Source organism: Equus quagga, chromosome 14 (assembly GCF_021613505.1).
Source record: "Equus quagga isolate Etosha38 chromosome 14, UCLA_HA_Equagga_1.0, whole genome shotgun sequence".
NCBI classification, from domain to species: domain Eukaryota; kingdom Metazoa; phylum Chordata; class Mammalia; order Perissodactyla; family Equidae; genus Equus; species Equus quagga.
The window spans coordinates 70,719,942-70,734,259 of NC_060280.1; positions in this window are offsets into that span (position 1 = coordinate 70,719,942).

Genomic DNA, 14,318 nt, shown 5'->3' on the forward strand with positions numbered 1-14,318 from the left:
CTGGAACTGCTAAATGTTACCTTATTGGGAAAAAGAGTGAATACTATCCTATATGGTAACCGATGTGATTAAATTGAGTATTTTGTAATAAGGAGAATATTCAGGATTATCTAGGTGGGTCTTTGTGAAAGAGAGGCAAGGGAGATCATACACACACACAGAAGGCCTTGTGAAGATGGAGGCAGCAATTGGAGTGATGCGGCTGCAAGCCCCAGAAGGCCACGAGGGCAGTCACCTGGAGCTGGAAAAGGCAAGGGACAGATTCTCCTTTACATCCCTCGGTGGGGGCATGGCTGTGCTGACAGGTTGATTTTGGCTCAGTGGTACTGGGTTTGGACCTCTGGTCTCCAGAACCATGAGAGAATAAACTGCTGTTGTTTTGAGTCACCAAGCTTGTAGTTTGTTTCAGTTGCCATAGCAAAGTAATACAGTGGAGGAAAGACTCAACAAGGCCAACTGCACCAAGTCAAAGACCATCAGTGTACTAGACCACTGATAAATGAAATGGAACATTGAGAAGTGGGCAAGGATTGCAAAAGTCCTGGGAAAAACTAGGAAGAACTTCTGTTGGGGGAGAGGGAGGGACAGATGGAAAGAATGGAGAGAGAGAGAGGCCAGGATAAGCTGTTGACTCTGGGCTGTGGCGCCTTGGCCAGATAAGCATCTTACCCCTGGGCTGAGCCAGGCCTACCAATTCGATATAAATTGGATTTTTAATACCTTAATTGAACTTTGCTGAAACTGGGCTTTTCTTCCTTCGGGTCTAAATTCAAGTCTTGAAATAATTCCTTGGTTTAAATTAGGTGGTTTCCCAATGCTGTTTTCTTTCTGCTCAAACAAAGTTGACTTTGATTGACCAGCAATTCCCAATTATCTGCCCAATTTGTTTGCATTTGGATTTGGCCTGATTCGATGTGGCAAGCATGCCAGTTTCCCTGCCTGCCTCCTCGCCTCCAGTTGACTGTGACCACTCCAATCTCTCCTAACGTATGGACTTTTCAGTGTATTTTAGGGAGGCATTCTGGGGCAGTGGATGGAGCACGGGGCTAGGAGTCAGGACCCTGAATAGCACAGTGCTTAAGCGAACAGGCTCTGCAGTCACATGGTCTGCACTCAGATACCGGCTCCACCACTTACTTCTGAGTGCCCGTGAGCAGTTACTTAACCTCTTTGGTTAAGGTTGGCTATTTTCCAATTGACCTTAGCTCTGGTCTTTTCCAGCATTAAGTGAGTGTTGTTGCCACTCTGAGCTTTATTTCCTTCACAAATAAAGGATTGGACTGGACTAGATGATCTCTACACCTCCTCCTAAATCCAGGATTCCACAGTTCTTGGGAAGAAGCAAGGAAACTGATAACATTTTGGTTTACTTGTTTGGTTCAAAATGTATCATCCTTTTCTTTGAGGACTTCTTAGAAAGGACTTTGCTAATCTACTTCCTCATAAGACAGAATTCATCACTCCTACTGGGCTTCGTAAAATGGGAAACAATTAAATAACAGACTAGAGCCTGGGCTTTGTAACCAGACTGATCTAGGTTCTTCCTCTGCCACGTGCACATTATGCGCATGAGGGCAAGTTACTTAGTTCTCTAAGCCTCAGCTTCCTGATCTGTAAACTGGAGTTAGAAATTGGACATTCCTCTTAGAATAATTGTGATAACTCTCATCATCAGGAAAATACAAATCAAAACCACAATGACACATCACCTCATACCTGTTAGAATGGCTATTATCAAAAAGACAATAAATAACAAGTGTTGGCAAGGATGTGGAGAAAAGGGAACCCTTGTGGACTGCTGATTGGAATGTAAGTTGATATAACTACTATGGAAAAACAGCATGGAGGTTCCTCAAAAAATTGAACTACCATATGATCCAGCAAATCACACTTCTGGGTACACAGTCATTTCTATTTTGGGATAGAAATGAAATCACTCTCTTGAAGAGATATCTGCACTGCCATGTTCTTTGAAGCATTGTTCACAATAGCCGAGACATGAAAACAACCTAAATGGCCATCGAAGGATGAATAGATTAAAAAAATGGGATATATATAAATATATACAAAGGAATATTATTCAGTCATGAGAAAGAAGAAATCCTGCCGTTTGCAACAACATAGATGAAACTTGAGGGCATTATTCTACGTGAAATAAATCAGACAGAGAAAGACACATGCTGTATGATCTCACTTATTTGTGGAATCTAAAAACACACCAACTCATAGAAACAGAGAGTAGATTGGTGATTGCCAGGGTCAAGGAGGAGGGGGAGGATGGGAGAAACGAGTGAAGGTGGTCAGAGGGTACAAACTTTCAGTAATAAGATGAACAAGTTCTGGGGATCTAATGCACAGCCTGGTGACTATAGTTAACAATATTGTATTGGACACTTGAAAGTTGCTAAAGGAGTAGATCATAAAAGTTCTCACCATGCATATACACACACACACACATACAAAAGGGAACTATGTGAGATGATGGGCATGTTAACTAAACTTATTGGGGTATATTTTACAATATATGCATATATCAAATCATCACCTTGTACACCTTTAACTTAAACAATGCTATATGTTAAATATATCTCAATAGAGCTGGGAAAAAAGAATTATTGTGATGACTAAGTGAGATAATATATGTATTGACAAAATGTCTTTCACCTAATAAACATTCAATTATGTTAACTATTGCTTTCTTTTTATTTACTTGTTTATTGAGGAATAACTTATATGTAGGGAAGTGCACAAACTTATACAATCCAAAAAACTTTTACACTTGTATATACCTGTGTAGCAACCCATAGATCAAGATGTAGAACATTTCTGAGCCAGCCCCGATGGCCTAGTGGTTAAAGTACAGTGCTCTCAGCACTTCAGCGGCCCAGGTCTGCTTCCCAGTCCTGGAACCACACCACCTGTCTATCAGTTGCCATGCTGTGGTGGCAGCTCACATAGAAGAACTAGAATGACTTTCAACTGGGATATACAACTATGCGCTGGGGAGGAAAAAAACAGAAAGAAGGAGGAAGATGGGTAACAGATGTTAGCTCAGGGTGAATCTTTCCCTGAAAAAAAAAAGATATAGAACATTTCTAGCACAACAGAAGGCTCACTTTTGCCCCCTTCCTGTCAATATCCACTCTGCTCCCCAAAGAAACCAATATTCTGACCTTTATCATCATAGATTAGTTTTTCCCGTTCTTGAACTTACATAAATACAATCACATAGCATGTGCTTTTAGTGTCTAGCTTCTTTCAATCAACGTTATGCTTAGTGAGATCCATCCATGTTGCTGTAAGTCGTGGCATTTTGTTCTTCATGACTATGTGATGTTCCACTCATTGCATATATTGTGTGTAAACCGTGTTATTTACACACTGTACTTTTGATGGACATTTGAGTTATTTCCATTTTTTTTGCTATTATAATCTGCTGTGAATATACTCATGCATGTTTTTGGTGCACATAAGCATTCATTTCTCTAGGTATATACTCATTAGTGGAATTACTAGGTCATGGCGTATTTGCCAGGTTAGCTTCAGTGATATACCAAGCAGTTCTCCTAGTGGTTGTACCAGCTTACATCCTCGCGACAGTGTGCAAGATTTCCAGTTGCTCCACAGCCTCTTCCTCACTTGGTTTTCTGAGTCCTTTTCATTTTAGTCATTGTAATGAAAATGTAGTAGTATCTCATCGAGCTTTTAATTTGCATTTTCCTGATAATTAATAATGTTGATCACTTGTTTGGGCTTTTTGTCCTTTTGGATATCCTTGATAGTGAAGTGTCTTTTCAGGTCTTTTGTCCCTTAAAAAAATGTTAGCTATTATTTTGTATCATCATTATTGTACTTTTTAAATTGTCTGTATAAGTATATACACTCCCAATAGATTATAAATCTTTGATATCAAGGTCTATGTGTCATTCATTTATAAATTCTTGGTGCCTGGCATGGGCCTCCCATGCTACATTTGCTGAATAAATTAACAAATGGCCAGGACTTAGTCAATCACAGTAAAATGCCGCCACCTGGTGTCAGTAGAGTGAATGAGAAGTAGAGGGTCCAAAGTCAGCTGTCTGGATAGTTCATTAGTCTTTCCATTTAAGCTTTCCCTTATATATGATTTTTTAAAATTACTTTTTACATTGCCTCTGCATACTTGATTTTTCAAAGGATCCTATATATATATATATATACTTTCATTTCAAATCTATTTAGAGTTTAGACTTGGAGGACTTTAACTTCTTCAGTGATTGTTTACATTTTCAAAAGCCGAGAGTGAGATTCAGAGATAAAACAGGCAATCGGTGCTTACTATAGTCTAGCCCTGTGCCAGGTCCTAGCATATACTCTAAAGTATACTCAAGAGGCCTGAGGAGCTCAAAGGCAAGTAAGGGAGAAACATAAAAAATCAGAGTGAAGTACTGTAAGAAAGGCCTTAAAATAGGTATTTGTTCATTTGCTCATTCACTCATCATCCAGTAGATATTTATTGAGCACGTACTATGTGGCAGGCACTGTCACAGGCACTAACAACCCACAGGAGTAGCTCTAAAACCTAACTGCTCTAAAAAAACCTAGAGTAAAACTATGTATTATTTTTCAAGGATTCTGGGTTTAGATATGTTTTTCCCCTGAGTGTAAGTCCCTGTGGACAGCAGGCCATGTGAGACCCCAATTTTTATTAAGGTTACACATAGAACAAGATGGTCCTGGGTAAAAATACTTCTCCATGAAGCACACTGAGGTGGAGGGGAGGTGGTGAAGCTCACTGCTCTTCTTAATTCTCTTTCCCTTCTACTCACTACTCCTCAGTCAACCCACTGCCAAGAAGAAGAAAGCTTGCAATGGTTGATTGGGCTTGGAAACATGATAATGCCCCTTTGCCCACGGATAACTTCTCTGTCCAGGTCAGAGGCTAGAGCTCACATGGGCTGGCCTCTCAGACACTGCCACATTGTTAGACAGCATAGGCCTTTGTGGCAGTCCCTTCTGAGAAAGGCCAGTGGGAGCTGTCTTAGGCTTGCTATATTCTAAGCACTGGGACTTGTACTGTCATACTTTTCCTCTTGCACTTTTTGTGAGCAGATATATTCTGCAATTTCTTCATGTTGGCGTGGTAAGACCTGAGACTCAGATTTGGGCTTTGGGGTGAAGGTAGGATGTGGGGTCCAGCCACATTCACTCAAGTTCTGTGATGGGGTTTGAGGCTAAGGTCTCAACTAATTATCTTACTTTCTTCTCTGCTTATATCTCCCTTGGGGAGCTTATGGTACATGGTAACTGGTCAAAGGAAGCATTCTCTGGTCTTCTCCCCAAAACAACATGTTCATTAAATTCATAAGTCAGGGACCACGTCTCCATGTTTTCATCTTCCATCATACCAGTTTCCAAATAGTGCCTATGGCTGCATCAGTCAACTTTTACATATTCTCCTACAGTTTTTCAGACATTAGCTTACTATTCAACAAACATTTATTGATTTTCTACTATGTACCAGGAATCGTGCTAGGTGTTAGAGGCAAACAAAACCGAGAGAAAAGTCAACAGATGATTACAACACAATGTTCAAAGGGCCACGTGAGAAGTAAATGAAGTGCTAAAATGAGAGCACACTTCTTGGGGATGTGAACCGTGAGTTGAGTTTTCAAAATAAAAAGGAATTAGCAGGTAAGAGTAGGGAAGAGTGGGGCATGGACAGAGTGGGAGATGGATAGAAGAAGCTGAGGGAAAAATGGCCTGCACACACAGCTAAGGTGTTTGCATTCGATCGTGTACATGCTGGGCAGCCATTGAGAAATTTTATGTTGTGAAGTAATAGGATGTGATTTAATATTCAGGATGCTTGCTGGCAATGATGTAGAGGATGAGTTATGGAGGGGTGATGTTGCAAGCAGTCAAATCTGTGAGAATGCCATTGTAATAACTCATATGATGAGGTCTGAATCTTTGCAGTGGGGAAGGGGGAAGAGGGAAAATGAGAGGAGGTCACAGATGTGGGTCATTAAGTATAACTGAGAATTAGCATCACTGATGGAATACAGAGAGGAAGCGAGAGGAAAGGATCTGGGACAAGTCGTAGGTTTCTGACTTAGGTAGCTGGTGGAAGTCACTTTCAGGAAGAATCATAGATTTGGGGTATTGGCTTTAGTGAGGACACAATTGTCTCCCCTCTCCTTATCCCAACTTCTTTTCATTTCTGAGAGGACTAATGGGTTTTTGGTGTAATAAGAAAAAAGACCCATGGGCATTGTGCTGTATTTTTGTATTATATTCCTCAGGAACTCTGATCACTTTTACTTATCTTTTAAGATTGTTCAGGTAGGAGTGCCAGGTAAATATATTGCCTCCCAGCTTGATTGTATAGGAGGGTCTGAGGTCCAAAGACCTAACTGGTCATAAGAGGCTCAGTTTTTATATACATATATCTCTCGAAAATTTGAGGCAGCAGTGGGAGCTTTCAAAAATTTGAGATCCCTGACACTTCCCTATTTCTTTCCACCTAACACCTAGTTTTGCAGACTTGGAGTCCCTGTGGAGGGAACACGCCTCCAGCATTGGGAGTCGACCTCTAGTGGTTAATCCTTAAATTGCAAGTGCTAATGCAGATCCCGACCATGGAGATTTGGATTCATTTGCTAGGCCCAGGACAGCTCAGAGTTCAGGCTGTGGTTTGATGGTGTCAGGCACAGCACTCGCTACCCTCAGGTTCCATTTTCTGTTTAGAGGGAGTATTACATAGTGGTTAAGAGCAAGAATTGGGAGCTAGACTGGGAGCCTGGGTTTGAATGTTAGTTTTACTACTCTCTAGCTGTGTGAACTTAATCAAATTACTTAACCTCTTTGTGCCTCAATTTCCTTATTTGTAAAATTAAATAATCAATAATTCTTTTTGCTTAGGTGCAGTGGGTTGAATTGGGTCCCCCCAAATATATTTGTTCAAGTCCTAATACACAGTACCTGTGAATGTGACCTTATTTGGAAATAGGGTCTTTGCAAATGTAATCAAGTTAAGATGAGGTCATACTGGAATAGGGTGGGCCCTAAATCCAATTACTGGTGTTCTGGTAAGGAGAGGGAATTTTGGAGACATACAGACACACACGGAGGGAAGACTGCCAAGTCAAGTCAAAGGCGCACGTTGGAGTGATGCAGCTGTGAGCCAAGAAATGCCAAGGATGGCCAGCAAGCACCAAAATCTGGGAAGAGGTGAGGAAGGATTCTTCCCTAGAGCCTTTAGAGGCAGCCTGGCTCTGCTGATACTTTGATTTTGGACTTCTAGCCTCTAGAACTTTGAAAGGATAAATTTCTGTTTTGAAGCTGCTGTTTGTGGCAATTGTTAAGACCACCCTAGAGCGTGAATACAGGAGGGCTCTTATAGAGTAAACTAGTGAACACAGGTGAAGCACTTAGGAAACTGGCACATGTAAGTGTTATATTAGTGTTTGCTCTCATTAGTCCCTAGAGTCACACAGGTGGTAAATAGTGGAGCCAGATTTAAACTCAGACTAATTATCGTGCAATACTAGCTTTGCAAAATGGGGAATATCAATTACATGTCAATAGAACCGAAAAAAAAATTTTAAAACACTAAGAATGATGGTTTAAGTATATAAGACATTAGTAAACAAAGTATACTCTTTTTTTGAAAAAATGGAGAAGAAACAGATTTATGTGTTTGAAATTAAAATAAAATGTATAGTATGAATGTATCCTTTTTTTAAAAATATTGCAGCACATCACATGTATCAGCTTAGAGGCCAGTCTTTCCCACCAGTTCATGCATTCCTTGGAAGCGGAACTCTCAGTAATCGTTGCACCTAACACAATGCTTGGTACAGAGCAGGTACCGATAAATGTTTAATGAGTGGGTGGATATTATATTTCTACTCTGCAGACTCTTACACCTGCTACTATACAACATCTCCACTCATGTCTAGTAGACATCTCAAACTTATCACTTCCAAACTACGCTCCTGACGTTCCTGGAGATGTGCTCCACCTAACAGTCTTCCCAGCTTAGTCAACGGCGTCTGCCTTCTCCCATTTACTCAGGCCAAAAGCTTAGAGTGTTCTTTAACTCGTCTTTTTCTTAAATCTCACGTCCAACAGTAAATCCTGTTAATTCTACTTTAAATATGTAATTTGAACCCTACCACTTCTCATCACTTTCACTGCTACTATTCTTGTCCAAACTATGCTCATCTTTCACCTGGATAATTGTATAAGTCTGCTAAGTGGTCCCCTTTCTTCCATCTTTGCTCCCTTACAATCCATTCTCACCTATTAGCCTTTTTTTTTTTATGATTGTAGTGAGATCACATAGCAATTCTTTGAACAATACCGTCTAGTGGTTCCCCATCTTATTCAGAATAAAAGCCCATGTTGCTCCACTGGCTTATAAAGATCTACATGATTTGCCTCCTCATTATCCCTCTTACTGCATCTCCTGCTGCTCTCCCCCTCATTCTCTCTGCTCCAGGCTCATAGGTCTCCTTGCTGCTTCTCAAACATGCCAAGGGCACACTTGTCTCAGGGATGTCACATTTGCTATTCACTCTAGGATGCATTTCTCCGTAAATATGCATGACTTCCTCCCTGGACCTGTATAAGTCTTTGTTCAGAGGCTACCTTCTCAGTGGAGCCGTCCTTAATTACCCCTCCCTCCTCCCTGGAATTCTCTACACTTTCCCTGATTAATTTTTCGTCTTGGCATTTGTCGTCTTGTAGTATGCTATATAATTTGAATAGTAATTTACTTTGTTCCCTGTTTGTCTTTCCTCACCATAATATAAGCTTCGTGGTAAAGAAACTCATCATGCTATTCAGGAACTGTATGTTCTAAACTAATGGATTACATATGCTCTACACATATTTCCAGCTCTAACAGTCTAAGATTCCATGACTTTGTGGCCATCTAATGGATATGCCCCCTACTAAACTACAGACAGATTTTAATTAAGAAAATTCATCATAAAAATTATTTATATAAAGCAATAATTATTTATGTAAATTTTTGTTGGTCAGTTTACTAATAAAACTTTTGACAACAAGCAATTACATACAATTACGTGCCCCGTTCCTCTAACAGTCTTCTCCACAATAAGAATAACTGAGATAACTAAGGGGAGGTCAAAGTATTTCCTAGCTCACTCTAGCTCCATAGAGGTTATTTGTAGACCTGTATCAGTTTAACACAATCCATCCTGACAAAATAAGTGGAGTGTAGGTTGAAGCTACAGGGGCTTCCAGTGGCTGTAGGAGGTGTGAGGAAGGCTGCTGAGCTAGAGGTTGTGTCTAGTCCTTCTCGAGCTTGCAGCTCAGTGAAACAATAATCTGAGCTACGTTTTCATTCTACTCTCCCTTATAAAACTTTATTAGGATCCTAAAATCTTGAGGCTGGCAGTGGTTGTCGTTAACCAACGCATTCTGAATTCACAAGCTCAAACCCTTTCCTCCTCTTTCTGAGCCCATTTCTCTACTTTCACAGCCCTCATTGTCAGATGATGAAGGCAGCACTTACCCCAGGAGAAGACAGAAATCAGCAGCTATGGATTCCCTTCATTTGCCTTTCCCCAGTCTGCAAGCTGGTCGTATTTTATATTCACCTGAAGATGTTTTTCTTTGTGTCTCAGAATGAGGTATTTTTCAATGCTAATCCATCCACCTGTACTTTTGATCCTATCCTCTTTAAGATTTTCTTCCTCAATTGTCCTCCTTTTTTGTATTTTTAATGTTTCTGTCTCCCCTTGTCCCTTCTCCTCAGCTTATATAATTTGACAATATGTATAAACACATCTAGCACAGTATCTGGAAAATAGCAGGTGGTCAATAAATGCTAGACTCCTCTAACGCTTCAAGTTTCCCGTATCCTGAGAAAAGCTGACATCTTTGCTTGACACTGACTCTCCCCAAACTACTACACTCTTTTCTTTCCTTCTGAAGTTTCTTAGAAAAACATTGTCTTCCCAGTCTCTTTTACACTCCTACTCGCTCATCTAATTTTCACCCCACATTTTATAATTGATCTAATTATGAAATCAAATGCTCTTTTAGTCTTCATCTAACTTGACTTCTCTATGGCATTTTACAACACTGACCGCCTCCTCCTTTTAAAATTTCCTTCTCTTTTGGATTTTTTCAACATTTCTTTCTTCTGATTCTCCTCTTTAGCTGTTTTCCTCACTTTTCTTTGGTGGATAGTCTTCTGCCTTAAATGCTCCTTTCAATTGTTCCTTAAATGTTGGAAAAGCCCAGATTTCTGTCCTTAGCAATTTTATTTTTAATGTACACACCTTCCTTCTTTCTTATCCATGCCCATGCCCTGAATTTGCACCTATTTGCATATTACTCCCAAATCTAAATCTCCTTTCCAGTCCTTTTTCCTCACAACAGATCCATACCTTCTGGATAACTGAGTTGCCTCACACTCAACATAATGAAAACTGAGCTCAATATCTTCCTCTCATGTATTTTTTCCTTTTCCTGTGTTTCTAACTTGAGTAATAATGTCGCCTGTCACACAGATCCCCACAGCCCTCTGTACATTGTTTTATTCATCTTTGCATCCTCTACTTCACACCCCCTCCCCCAGTTCATTCGATTTTGTTGAATGAATGAGTGAATAGACAATAGAGCCAATCACAGTGCCCAGTACGCAAAAGGCACTCAATAAATATTTGTTGAATGAGTCAATAAGTGAAAACTTTTCTGGGGAGCAATTAAGAACAGGTCTGCTCTTGATTTTTCTATAAAGGTTACATAGAGCATGTTGATCATACCTAAGAAAGTGTTTGATCCCATTCCCCATTATCAGCTTGTAAGGAAAATGATAAACAAAAATGCTTTCTATTTCTTGTATAGATAGGAGGACTAATCTTAGAAGACTTTTATAAAAACAGACATTTTCCAAATCAGCATGAATGTAAAGTCCTTAAAAAACTAAATTGTGTTTCTTGCTTGGAGATGGTAGAGTGAATTACTGACTCATTTTTTACCCCTTTATATGTAAACCCTTTGCCGCTTAGCAGTCTCTCCCACAAAAGATACAGTAAAAGTCTCCACCCTTTGACTTTGGGCTCTGCCATTTGATTTGCTTTCACCAATGGATGTTAGCAGACTTGAGACATTAGGCTTGACATGCACTTGGTGGTTGGGCTTGGCCTCTTGCACCTTTGCAATCACTATAAGAGTAAAATGCCTTGGCTAGCCCCACTGGGCCCGGGAGATTGAAAGACACACCCCAGCTGGCCCAAGGATGATCAGGGAGAAGCAAAGCCACCTAGCCACACCTAGTCAAGATCAGCTTCTGGCAGTCCAGCCTACCTGCAGATGCCTAATACCAGTGCATGCTTATTGTTGTAAGCTACCAAAATTTTATGTTATTATCTGGCAGTATTTGATTGATACAAATAGCAAGATCTTCTTTTACTCCTTTTCTTCCTCCTCCTTTTGACATTATGCATCCCATCTCCTCCGTTCTATTCTAGAAAGTATACCCTTGTAAAAATAACTGGCTTTGGAGTCAGACAGTCCTGATTTTGAACCCATTCTGCTAATGATTAGTAAGATTGAATAAGCTGCTTCTCTCATTTCAACCTTAGTTTCTCAGTCTGTGAAATATGAATAAAAATACTTGTAACACATATTTTGATGATTAAATAAGTTACACAAGCATTCAGTACACAATGATCAGACTAGACTCAACAAATGAGTGGTTAACTGACTGGAAGGGATCACAAACTAGAAAAAAGCAGGTGGTTCCTTGTTCATTCTATTCGCCCTCCTGCCCCCAATCCCATTCCTTTCCCTCAAATTTGCTTTTCTTCTTAGGCTCAGGGCAGTTTGTCTCATAGTGTGCTCTTCTCTCTGCCTCCAGAACTGTGATAAATCTCTTATTCCCTTCTTGACTATATCCATTCTCAGGAACAATTCACTTTAGTGTGCTTTTTATGTTTAGCCTTCCTGTGTTCTTTAGAGTATGCTTCCTTCCTGTGTGTGTGTGTGCGCGCGCGCGCGTGTGTTAGCTTGGTCTTCAATTGGGGTATTTAATCCATTTAAATTTAATGTAATTATTCATATATTGGGTTTTTTTTAGCTACCATCTTAACTATTTGTTATCTACTTGACTCACCTGTTTTATATTCCTTTTTCTCTCTTTTCTTCCCTTCATTTGCATTAATTTTTTACATCCTCATTATTTTCCCTCTATTAATTTGTCAGTTATACATTCCTTTACTATTCTTTTAGTGGTTACTCCAATGATCACAGCATATATCCTTTATTATTACCGTCCAAAAACATATTACTTCACCTCTTTCCCAATAATGCCAGAACCTTAGAACATTTTAACTCCATCTACTCTCTCCATGTTACATGATACTGACATGTATTTTAATTTCATGAGACATTATTTTTGCTTCAATCAGTATTGATATTTGTCTACATATTTACCTTTCTGTATCTTATTACTGTATTTATATATTTCCATCTCTTAATCAATATTGCCAGAGGTTTTAGTAATCTTTTCAAAGAACCAGTTTTACTTTTTTTGTCATTACTTTCTGTAGTTATCTCCTTTCTGTAATTTTTAAGTTTTTACTGTTATTTTAAAAATTCTTAAGTTGGTAATTTAGCTCATTAATTTTTTAGTTTTTCCTCTCTCGTAACCCTCTAAGTACTATTTTCACTGCATCCAAAGGTACTGATATACAATATTTCATTTTAGTTCTAAATGTTAGTAAATTTCCACGTGATCTCTTCTTTAGTGCAAGAGTTATTTATCTGGACATTTAAAAGCCTCCCAATGTAGGAGGTTGGCCTGGTGGCATAGTGGTTAAGTTCATGACCTCTGCTTCAGCAGCCCAGGGTTTGCAGGTTTGGATCCCAGGCGCAGACCTACACACCACTCATCAAGTCATGCTCTGGAGGCATCCCACATACAAAATAGAGGAAGATTGGCACAGATGTTAGCTCAGCAACAATCTTCCTCAAGCAAAAAGAGGAAGACTGGCAACAGATGTAAGCTCAGGGCCAATCTTCCTCACCAAAAAAAAAAGTCTCCCAATATACATTAAAATTTTTGTTGCTGTAGGTTTTCAAATAAAATATGTTGTGGTCAGAGAACATCATCTATGTAATACTCACTTGATATTTGTTGAGACTTACTTTATTGCACTATACATTAGCAATTATTTTAAATGTTTTATGTCTGTTTGAGAAGAATATGTATTCTATAATTGTGAGGCATGGATCTTTATTGCCCAACACAGTTCTTAAACTGTGTTGTACAAATACGTATCCTCATGGTTTTTTCATTTGCTTGATCAATCAATAACTGGGGGAGGTGTATTTAAATTGCTTACTAAAATGATGGTTGTCAGTTCTATGTAATTATACCAATTTTTGTTACATAATCTATGGCTACTTCATTAGACACATACAAATGTAGATCTCATATACATTCGTGGTGGACTACATTTTTCATAATGTAGTACTTCTCACAATGCTTTTTGCATAAAAAAACTTTGTCGGGGCTGGCCCCGTGGCCAAGTGGTTGAGTTCGCGCGCTCCGCTGCAGGCGGTCCAGTGTTTCGTTGGTTCAAATCCTGGGCGCGGACATGGCACTGCTTATCGAGCTACGCTGGGGCGGCGTCCCACATGCCACAACTAGAAGGACCCACAACGAAGAATATACAGCTATGTACTGGGGGGCTTTGGGGAGAAAAACAAAAAAATAAACAAACAAACAAACAAAAAAACTTTGTCAATATTAAAACAACTCCTTAGCTTCCTTTAGGTTAGTATTTTCCTGGTATATTCTTTCACTTGTAATTTTTCATTATTCTTATATTTTTGTGTTTCTCTGGTATACAGTCTATTGCTATAATTTACTTTTTAGCCCACTCTTACAATCTCTATCATTTAAATGCTAGTTAGTCTATTTTATACATACATTTGGACTTTCTGCCATCTTTGTAGCTCTATTTCTCCCTACCTTCTCTATGCTTATTTTTTTGCCTTTCTTTGGACAGTGGAGTTACTTTCCCACTTTTTTTTTCCTGAGGATTAGCCCTGAGCTAACATGTTGCCAATCCTCTTTTTTTTTTTAAAGATTTTATTTTTTTCCTTTTTCTCCCCAAAGCCCCCGGTGCATAGTTGTATGTTCTTCATTGTGGGTCCTTCTAGTTGTGGCATGTGGGACGCTGCCTCAGTGTGGTTTGATGAGCAGTGCCATGTCCGCGCCCAGGATTTGAACCAACGAAACACTGGGCCGCCTGCAGCGGAGTGTGCGAACTTAACCACTCGGCCACGGG